Source organism: Salvelinus alpinus, chromosome 7 (genome assembly GCF_045679555.1).
Source record: "Salvelinus alpinus chromosome 7, SLU_Salpinus.1, whole genome shotgun sequence".
Lineage (NCBI taxonomy): Eukaryota > Metazoa > Chordata > Actinopteri > Salmoniformes > Salmonidae > Salvelinus > Salvelinus alpinus.
Genome location: NC_092092.1, coordinates 54,672,130 through 54,683,659, shown reverse-complemented (window position 1 = coordinate 54,683,659; position 11,530 = coordinate 54,672,130).

The following is an 11,530-nucleotide window of genomic DNA, read 5'->3' as shown; positions in this document are numbered from 1 at the left end:
TCGTGTCATGTCTGTGCACAGGGAATTTCCCGCTCTCCTGCGATGACCTCGTATTCTGTTTAGTTGATCTAGGCATCCAGAATGTGTTGTATGTAATGTCATCTCTATTACAGTCTCCTCCGGCCCACTGGGAGGTGTCAGAGACCCTGGCCTGCATGAGTACCCAGAGATGAGACACTGTGGGTGGGCATGATGGATGACAGAAGTCCCTATCCACCCCTGGTTCTCTATCTTCTCCCATATCAAGTCTTCAGTTACCTTCCAATTACTTCTGTCGTCTACATGGTTGTCAGGGATGGTACAATGGTAGGTTAATAATTATGTTCGGGAATGTGAGCCTCCTGTGGCAGCCATTACTGGTGACAATCGCATGAAATTACAGGTGTGTTATGTTCTGATCTAGACACATTCAAATTCAGCGGTTGATCTCAGAGCACACATAAATCCATGTCTCAGACAAATGTAAATTATTTATGGGTAAACATTGACATTTGCAAAACAAGCATCCACAACAGTTGACAGCTTGTTACTTTTCTCGTTCTCTCTCTCGCTCTGCTCACAGTATGTTGAGGACTGCTCTGTTGGAGGTTAGACGGCAGGGTTTCGCACTGATTTACACACTGCTATAGACACACACCAACCTGGTCTAGAAGAGCGGGAGAGGGCTGTGAGGAAGGTTAATAATGTGTATGCGATGGGATGAGAGAGTGGGGTGTGTGAGGCTCTGTCAGGGTGAGAGGACTGGACAGATGCTGGGGCGATGGGAGGCTGCACTCATCTCACACCTGGCTGAGCCTGCAGCACCCTGGGTGGTTTTTACTGTGTGTTCTCGAGGGAGGGAGGGAGGGAGGGAGGGAGGGAGGGAGGGAGGGAGCTTGATGCAGTCTTAGAAAAAAGGTTCCAAACGGGTTCTTCGGCTGTCCCCATAGGATAAGCCGTTTTGGTTCCAGCTAGGACCATCTGTGGAAATGGTTCTACATGGAACCCATAAGGGTTCTTCAAAGGATTATCCTATGGGTACAGCCAAAGAACCCTTTTAGGGGTGGGAGCAGCAGGGGGTGAAGAAGAGCAACAGAGATGAGAGAATTTGTTTACTATGCCAAGCCAATCACAAGCCATCCGTTACTGATGGAGCTAGCCATGAAACATTCCCCAGAACACCACCCATACAAACATCAGATATCGTACTTACTCCATACGTAAACATGATTAAAAACATATGAACTACTCTTAAAATAAATTAAATGTACCTAATTGGAATTTCAATCAAACTTGCTCTTTTATCTGATGTGAAGGAGCTGTTTTCCAACGCAGGCATTAATATTCCATCGTTAGTTCCAGAATTAGTCAAACCATGAAAAATAAATATGTTTTTCCCTTCTGTTCAAGTAATTTGAATGTCATTTGGCTGAATTTTCCCCTTATTGCAGATAACCTTCGTTTTGGTACAGTGGTCAGGGCAATTTGTACGCTGAGGTGGGATGGAGGCAGCTTGTGGTAGGTCTTTCTCTTCCCTCTCTCTCTCACTTTCCCATCTCTCTTTCACACACAGACACCTCCATTTCTACTATTTTCCTCATAACTTATATCTGCTGACCCAGCACTTTACCAGGTATAGAGGTCTCTGCCATATTATACCCTGAAATGAAATTTAATTGGATTTCAAAAGCATGACTCATTTATACAGTTGTATTGCTTTACCCTTGGTGCTTCAGCCAGGGGCGCAACTTTCACTGGGGACGGGGGGGTCGTGTCCCCCCCCCCCTCCCCACACACAGCTAATTCCCTACTTTTCACACTGACACAGAGTAATAAACAGCTCTAATGTTACAGGCTTCACATGGCCCTTCTATTGTATTACTGGGCTGGATCAGCCACTATGCTAGATGTTGTTTGAAGAGAGCAGATTTGGAGAGACTTGCACTTTCTCTTGAGCTATTTTTAGAGTTACCTTTTAGGAGTGGGAAGATTTTCAGACGGTAAAATATGGGTGATCAATAATTTAGTAATGTAGTAAACTACAGCCTAATCATAGGCCTATTTAGGAAGTACATTACCTTGAAAATAACTGCCCCGCGCTTCTCCTCCCATGCATAGGCTATTTAATTAAGACCACATGCGCACCTGATCTCACAGGTATGTCTACTGAACTGGAAGCAGGAAGAATGAGGACAGCGGCACTTCCTACGTTTTGCATAGCCCTGTAGGATATATCCTTCCTTTTTAGGGGGACGATTTGGAGGCAGAGACAAATAAATGGGTAATCAATACTTATTGATGACATGTTTTGATTGCACTTCGACTCGCGTCGGTTGAGCGTCCTCCTTCATTCCTTTATCAATATTTATTTTACAGGCGCTCTAGTAAACTACAGTCTAATCGTATTTAAGTTCATTTCATATTGAACTTAACTGCCACGTGATTCTCCGCCCCCGTAGGCAGCCGACTCCATTTCAATGAGACCATACCTACTTGACACACTTGAACTCTCACGCCCAGCTAGGACAGGTAGGCAACTGAAGTTGAAGCAGCGAATTCTGTGAATAATGGGGGAAAATATGTGTTTTTAATACAATAGGTAGGCTAACGCATACAAAGCAGAAAGAGGACCGTTTCCAAATAATCTGGGGGACACAAAAATATTTTCATCCAAATGTCTTCCTGACCGCCCGCAGCGTAAGAAATGCAGACCGTGACGCAATTATCTCTGTCAGGTCCAGCAGGCATCTTTCGTAAATGCAGCCCCTGTAGTGCAGTCAGTACACAACACTATGCTCATCATGTCTTAGCAGGATCAGACGTGACAGGGGTCCCGGTAGGGTCACACAGCCAGGGAAGACCAGTCTACGGAGCTCAGGTGAATTGTGCAGTATATTAACAATATCAGTGAATGTCACAAAGTTACATCTTGAATTGATGGGTAGACCTACAGTAGCTAAAGGACAGCAGTTTAAAGCTACAGTCTGTGAATAATGGTCATTTCAAATATTGAACCATTTGATTCTATTCCTGGATAATATCATGTATAAATGTACACCAAGGTAATCATTTGTCATGCCTCAGCAGGGTCAGGCAGACAGGGAAGACCAGTCTGTGATTGATGGGAGGTGAATTTTGGCAGATACAAAACGTTACTCTCTCTGTGCAGCAAACACTAGACAAGCCAGATGCTATTTTAAGGCAGTCTGACAACCTCAAGTTCATTTCCAAACTTTCCCTTGGGAATTCCAAAAATGTAAGGTGTGAACTGGGGAAGAAATTGTGTTAGGAGAGAGTTGAGTTATTGACTAGACTGGTTGGAGTTGGGCTTGCAGGAGGCTCGGCCTGGATGGTCGGTCTGGCTGAAATTTGATATAGAGGATGTCTTAGTAAAGACATTCAAAAGTCTTTGTATTTTTTCAACAGAGTTGTTCATTTGTTAGGCTATTGGTTAAACCTCTTTAGGCTAGGGGGCAGTATTTTGATGTTTGAATGAAAAACGTGCCCAAAGTAAATTGCCTATTTCTCAGGCCCAGAAGCTAGAATATGCATAAAATTGGGGGATTAGGATAGAAAACACTCTAAAGTTTCCAAAACTGTCAAGATATTGTCTGTGAGTATAACAGAACTTATATGGCAGGCGAAAACCTGAGGAAAATCCATCCAGGAAGTGCTGTTTTTCTGAAACTACTCTTTTCCATTGCAAGCCTATCCTCCATTTAAAGGGATATCAACCAGATTCCTTTCCCTATGGCTTCCACAAGGTGTGAACAGTCTTTAGACATAGTTTCAGGCTTTTATTCTGAAAAATGAGCGAGAATGATCACATCGCATCAGTGGATAGCCAGATGTCCTCAGATTTGTGCATGCGCGTGCACCTTTTCTTTCTCTCTTCTATTGAAAAGGCTACCGTCCGGTTGAAATATTATCGATTATTTAGTGTAAAAACAACCTGAGGATTGATTATAAAAAACATTTGACATGTTTCTACGAACTTTACGGATACTATTTGGAATTTCCGTCTGCCCGTCGTGACCGCACGAGCCTGTGGATTACTGAACAAAACGCGCCAACCAAATGGAGGTTTTTGGATATAAAGAGAATCTTTATCGAACAAAACAAACATTTATTGTGTAACTGGGAGTCTCGTGAGTGCAAACATACAAAGATCATCAAAGGTAAGTGATTAATTGTATTGCTTTTCTGACTTTCGTGACCAATCCACTTTGCTGCTAGCTGTTTGTGATGTTTTGTTTGCTGAGAGCTGTCCTCACATAATCGCATGGTTTGCTTTCACCGTAAAGACTTTTTGAAATCTGACACGCCGGCTGGATTAACAAATTAAGCTGTGTTTTGGTGTATTGCACTTGTGATTTCATGAAAATTAAATATTTTTTATAATTTCATTTGAATTTGGCGCTCTGCAATTCACCGGATGTAGACGAAAATTATCCCGCTATAGGGATTTGAGCGGCAAGAGGTTTTAACCTCTTAACAACAATGACACTGCAATAAGAAAAATGTGTCACGCTTCCGTTCTGTTGTGGAAGTGTAAAATCTGAATCAGTATTTGAGGTTAGGGGAGACGAGAGAGAGGCAGTCAGTTGGTGCTGTAATGCAGAACTACAATGTTGGGTTGGCTTATGGAAGTGGCTTGAGCTTATGTTTGTTTATCCGTCAAGATATCCTGCTTACACATCAAGATACAGGCGTCCAAATCTCCCTCCTGTCTCTGTACACAGAGCTGAATTCATCTGTTTGGGGATCTCTCTGCAGGATCCAGGATGTAGTCTGAATGGAAGGAGGCTGACAGGAGTTGGGGATCTTACTGTAAGATAATAAATGGTTTTTATCGCATTTTGGGTATATTTACCGTGTTTGGATATGCACTAGGGTTTATAGATGAGATGTTTGTCTATTGCAATACATTCCAAAGCTCGAGTCCTATAACGGAATAGATTAGCTAGATCAGCTCCCCTGAATGAGATGTTAGCTCCTCTAAATGCATCAAAAGTCAAACTTTGGGGGTCTCTATATAATGCTAATTTAACCATTCTCTTATTTGTTTAAAATGTAGTGGTAACTATGTTTTACAGTGGTAAATATGAAAAGAAAAACTTCCATATTTAAACAAACATTTCCTGGTTTAAACCATTTATTTCCATGTGGCTGTCCACTCAGTAGTGCTGAATTTCGACCTCAGCTGACCTACTTTACACAGATTTTTCTTTGTACTTCCTCATTTTCGTAATTTGTTTGCAATGAATCCTTGATTTTTTTTTAAAAAGGCCTTTATTCCAATGCATTAGATTTATCCGTTGATTTGTCATTGTTTTCTTTTGTCAGTCAGCTGTTTAGAGCGCACATTGCTTTGTTTTTCAGGTGGACACAGGCACTGGTGTTCTCCCTGCCATCCGTAACCAGAAGTACTAGACCATTTCTTTAGCTTCATTATTTAGACAACTAGCCAATAGCTAGACAGCAATGCCCATCCAATCCATCCAACAAGTAGGTTATACATTAACAGTAGGCTTATAAAGGAGACTCTTTCAGTTAGAAGAGGATTTATTCATGTTTGGTTCGAGGCATTCCATTTTGCAATGGCATAGGCCTACATTATTGTGGATTTGTGTGCCCACGAGAACTGTTTTTCACGGTGAAACTTAATGAGACGTTATGTACGCATAGTTACACTTACGTTGCATTTTACTGAGATCTCCCAGATCCATGATTCGTACAGGGTTGAAGTACATAGTTCTAATGAAATTGTAAAATGTTTAATTACAAATAACATTAATGTAAGGAAAGAAAGGTAGTGTTGTATGTCACGCGATCTGTTAAGCCTTAACTCATGAATTATGGACAACTCATGAACTAGGGTGTAAAACATATTTTGATTTAACTCCTGTATTATATTGAATATAGGCTACCTGTTATATGCGCGTGTGCGTGCGTGTTGTCCACTCATCCTGCTCAGCCACAGTCAGCCGTGGAAGAGTTCTAATTAGATGGGGGAGGGATGTCATGTCATGCCCATTTTTAGCAGCGGCTAATTTATGTGATAATCAATATGTACCTCATTAACTTCAGCTGCAAGCAAGGCGTGTGTGTGTGTGATGTTTAAATAGGACTGACAGATCTGCACTCGAATAAACTGTTATATTATCTGTCTCATTTATCATCTGACTCTGTATCTTCCTCACTCCCCTCCTCTTCCTTTCATATACATGCCTTCTCTCTCTCTCGCTCTCTTTCCTATAACTGTGGGAAGCAGGCCTCTGCTGATAGGGTGAGGTACACACACACACACACTACACAACACAGAAATGTCCCTGGACTGCTCCACCCTCTCATCTGCTTTCACACTCTCTTTGTCTCTCCCTCCCTCTGTCTGAGGTACTTAGAGCTGGGGTAGTCTGTCTGGCGGACACACAGGGATTAACCCCACATAAGGAGAATGTCTGTCTCTGAGCCAAAAAGCATTGGCCATTATTGCAATGAAATGGGCACAAACACACACAGACTGACCAGATTCATGTCATATTGGGCCCCATCTACAATAAACGAGCTTGAATTAGTATTCTGCTCTTTAATTACTTGTCTGCTCTTTAATTATTTGTAACTTTTATTTCTTTTTCTTATCCATATTTTTTTAAACTGCATTGTTGGTTAGGGGCTCGTAAGTAAGCATTTCACTGTAAGGTCTACACCTGTTTGTATTCGGCACATGTGAGTATCAAAATTTGATTTGATCAGGTGCGTGTGTGTGTGTCACTAGCAACACGCATGCCCCGCCCACCTGAGGATCTGTCTTTCAGATGTCTATTTCCTGTGTTTGAGGGGTGAAAAATCCACTTGGCACTTAAATCTCGCTGGATTGATTGCTTTCATTTGACTCCCGTGACTCTTTCATACTCTTGATTGTGCCTGTCGTTTTTTCCCGTTAAAGTTACAACCGCAGAAATATTTGTAATGACCTGTCAAACACACCCCGGTAATGGCTGAAATGTACTCAATTGAATACAGTGCCTTCAGAAAGTATTCACACACCTTGACTTTTTCAATATTGTGTTGTGTCACAGCCTGATTTAAAATGGATTAAATTGAGATTTGGTACCACTGGCCTACACACAATACCCCATAATGTTGAAGTGGAATAATATTTTTTGAATTTCTCACAAATTAATACAAAATGAAAAGCTGAAATGTCTTGAGTCAATAAGTATTCAACCCCTTTGTTATGGCAAGCCGAAATAATAAGTTCAGGAGAAAAAACAAGTCACTTAAGTTACATTGACTTACTCTGTGGGCAATAATAGTGTTTAACAGGATTTTCATCTCTGTACCCCACACATACAATTATCTGTAAGGTCCCTCAGTCGAGCAGTGAATTTCAAACACGGATTCAACCACAAAGACCAGTGAGGTTTTCCAATGCCTCGCAAAGCAGGGCAACGTTTGGTAGATGGATAAAAATAAAAGCATACATTGAATATCCCTTTGAGCATGGTGAAGTTATTCATTATTTAGAGTCTAAGACGTTGGGGGGGTGCTAAGCTGACATATGGAATTGTTTTAAGATGGTCATACTATGGATCATTTAGCCATTTGACTTTGAATATTAGGACCGCTTTAGGTCTAAAAAAATAAAATTCTATTAAATAAAATATATATATATATTGACCTTTACTTCTAAAGCCCTTAGAAACGCATTGAATAACACATTCATAAATGTCAAAAAGGATTAAAAAAGAAAAATAAGAAATAAGGTTTTGAAGTGTCTATCCTAAATCTAGGCAATATGAAGAAATCATTTTTGGGGGGAATATTTAACCCCTTTTTGGGAAGGCACAAAACTACCCTCATAGTTATTTTTGTTTGTTATTTTTGTTAACAGTACCGGTTGCCTTCAGACGAGTCCCGTGACACGTGTGGGGGTACTAAAGCAAAACGGAGAAAACCATCATGAGAGTCTCCCCTTTCCATAGAGTGGTCATAATAGTTCGTAGGTCAAACCGTTCGGACGTTTAAGTGAGCAGACCGATTTTATTTATTCTTTTTTTTATTTGTGGAATTGAAAAAAAGTTAATTGAATACAGTTTTAAATGTTTATAAATTAGATGCACTGAAATTAAAGCAACTTCAGAAAATGAACACTCGGATTATAGTGATATTATGTCTGATCTCACAAAAAAACGAAGACCGATTTTCATGGTCTGTCAAACACCGCTCCTAGCTTTTGCGAAGTGCAACACTGGCGGACGCGGTGGATTGAGACACATCCAATGCAAGAAGTATCTCTAGCTTAAACTGAATGATTTTGATGGGGATTTTTTTTAAATGTAACTTAGATTGATGCACCAGTGCGTCAATCAACTCTAGGGGGTTAATTAAACTTTGGATGGTATATCAATACACCTAGTCACTACAAAAATACAGGCGTCCTTCCTAACTCAGGTGCCGGAGAGGAAGGAAACCATTCAGGGATTTCACCATGAGGCCAATGGTGACTTTGAAGCAGTGACAGAGTTTAATGGATGTGAAAGGAGAAAACTGAGGATGGATCAACAACATTGTAGTTACTCCACAATACTAACCTAAATGAGAGTGAAAAGAAGGAAGCCTGTACAGAATAAAAACATTCCAAAACATGCATCCTGTTTGCAGTAAGGCACTCAAGTAAAACTGCATGAAATGTGGCAAAGAAATCCACTTTATGTCCTGAATACAAAGTGTTATGTTTGGGGCAAATCCAACACATCACTGAGTACCACTCTTCATATTTTCAAGCATGGTGGTGGCTGCATCATGTTATGGGTATACGACAAAGACTATGGAGTTTTTTTAGGATAAAAATAAATGGAATAGAGCTAAGCACAGGCAAAATCCAAGAGGAAAACCTGGTTCAGTCTGCTTTCCAGCAGACACTAGGAGACATATTCCCCTTTCAGCAGGACAATAACCTAAAACACAAGGGCAAATATACGCTGAAGTTGCTTACCAAGAAGACATTGAATGTTCCTGAGTGGCCTAGTTACAGTTTTGACTTCAATCTGCTTGAAAATCTATGGCAATACTTGAAAATGGCTGTCTAGCAATGATCAACAACCAACTTGACAGAGCGGGAAGAATTTTAAGAAGAATAATGTGCAAATATTGTACAATCCAGGTGTAAAAAGCTCTTAGACTCACAGCTGTAATCGATGCAAAAGGTGATTCTAACATGTTTTGACTCGGGTGTGAATACTTATGATGAGAGAATGAGAGAATTCTGTATTTCATTTTCAATACCTTTGCAAAGATTTCTAAAAACATGTTTTCACTTTGTCATTATTGTGTAGATGGGTTAGAATAAAAAATAGATTTAATCCATTTTGAATTCAGGCTGTAGCACAACAATGTGGAATATGTCAACTGGTATGAATACTTTCTGAAGGTACATTGTCCTTCTGTTGCATCTATAAGAACACTAAAACGTAGTCCGCATCGTCTTGACATGCAAGAAAGAGAAGAAAGAACTTTATTTTGATGGCTGTACCTTTTTTGTGGAATTGAAAAAAGTTGAAAGGTTTACAAATGAGTTGCGCTGGAATGAAAAACTTCTGAAAATTAACACTTGGATTATAGTGATATGTCTGACCTCACAAACAATGTAAAGTATGTATAGATAGGTGTAATCTAGAGCCAAGCGTGTTGATCTATAAACTGAGGGTATCCTGCTATTGACACACTTTGTTGAATTATGCAACAGAACGTGACAATGGGAATTAATGAGGCAGGGCAGGTGCATGCAGGTAGGCAAGTTTTTGGTGTTTGCAGCCCTGTTCCACCCCTTTATGTTAATTTATTCATATGTGCAAATTCACTCATTGTATTTATGCAAATTATGCACAAATAACGTTCTTTAAAATAATAATAAAAAACGTAGAATATATGTATATATATGACTGCATTCTAAGAAAACAAAAGTGAAATTTGACAATAAATTGAACACCTGAATTCCCACCAAAATAACTGAACATTATTTGTCCCCGCAAGTAAAAATGTGTGTGCTATAATTCAGTCAATATCTGAAGGAAAAAAACATTCAAAAAGTTTGGAGTATCTTCATCCATTGTCCAACTGTTTCATTTATTATAACTGTTTTTACTTTTTAACTATTTTGATGACCGTTGCTAGTGTGTGCATTAAGCCGCCCGCATACTAGGTTGGGTTTGCTCCTAGCAGAACTCAGCTAGGCAAACGCAATTATTTTTTTTTAAGAATCCTGTCCATATGTCCCACTCCTGTAGAAGTACTGTTGACAACTCACAGACGAAGGGGCGTAGACTTCGGCTACCAAACTTCGACTTGGCTCAAGAAAACGTTTTGTGTGATCGAACAGACGTAAAAAACATACGGCTACGTGGAGCAGGCCTTTGCCAACAAGCTTCTTAAATGCCAGCCCCTCGTGGCACGCTTGGACAGCCTCGGGTGTAGGTGCAAGCTGATATTTGGCACTCTTGGGAACGTACACAGGCTTGCAGTGCGTGGCCTCCAGATTGCGGGCCTGACAAAAACTAGGGCAAAGCAGTTGGCCAGGTACTGCTCATTGGCAGTCTAGCTGTTTGGAGAAGGAGGTGCTTTCTGTACCCTTGAGTGTCCATGCGTACAGTGAAGTTTGAAATGTTTGCATCCTTTTTTAATGTACATTTGATTGGTGGATCCAAATAAAGTATTTTGTGTGTGTGTGTGTGTGTGTCTTTTGTGAACTAACACTTCCTTTTGAAACATTTTCACCCTTCCTACTTCTGACTTTGCTGATAGCTACTTTATTGAGGAAAATGTGTGTGTTTGTGTGTGTGTGTGTGTGTGTGATGTGAGTTATATAAGTGTCAGTTTGACACACCCGTTCTACCTCTCTACATCCCTCCATTCCCTTAGGCAATGCCGCAGAGAAGCAGGCAAGGAGGGTTACAGGTTAGCTCGCTAGCATCAGTTTCAACTCAGCTAACCCACAGCCTTGTCAAACACACAGGCACACACACTGACAAACACACACACGCAGCCAGAGCCCAGTCCTATCTTTATCCTAGAGATGATCAGTGATTTTAAGATGATCCCTGCGTCAGTAGAAATGTCCTTTACTACCCTATTCAATGTCTTTCTGAGGTAGTCCCTTTCCCTACTTTCAAATCTCTCTTCACCTCTCTCTTTCTCCCCCACCCTCTTCCCTTTCTTTCTCTCCCCTCTTTCCATCTCTCTCATGCGTCATCTGTGGTGTTGGGGAGGGTGGAGGTAAATCTTCCAATAAAACACACACTGTCATCCGGCTGTTAAATCCTCCACTAACCATAAACACAGAGCCTTTAAAACCCTTTTAAAACATCATCCCTATCTCTTACTCACATGGGCAGACACACACACACACACAATCCTCTACAACACGACGACCGTGATGGTGATCTTGGCACACAAAGAACTCAATGGTGCGCACAGAGAGTGGTTCCTATCAAGGCATGGGAATGCTTGGCCTATATTACACTCTAACGACTGGGCCTAGAATTGCTGG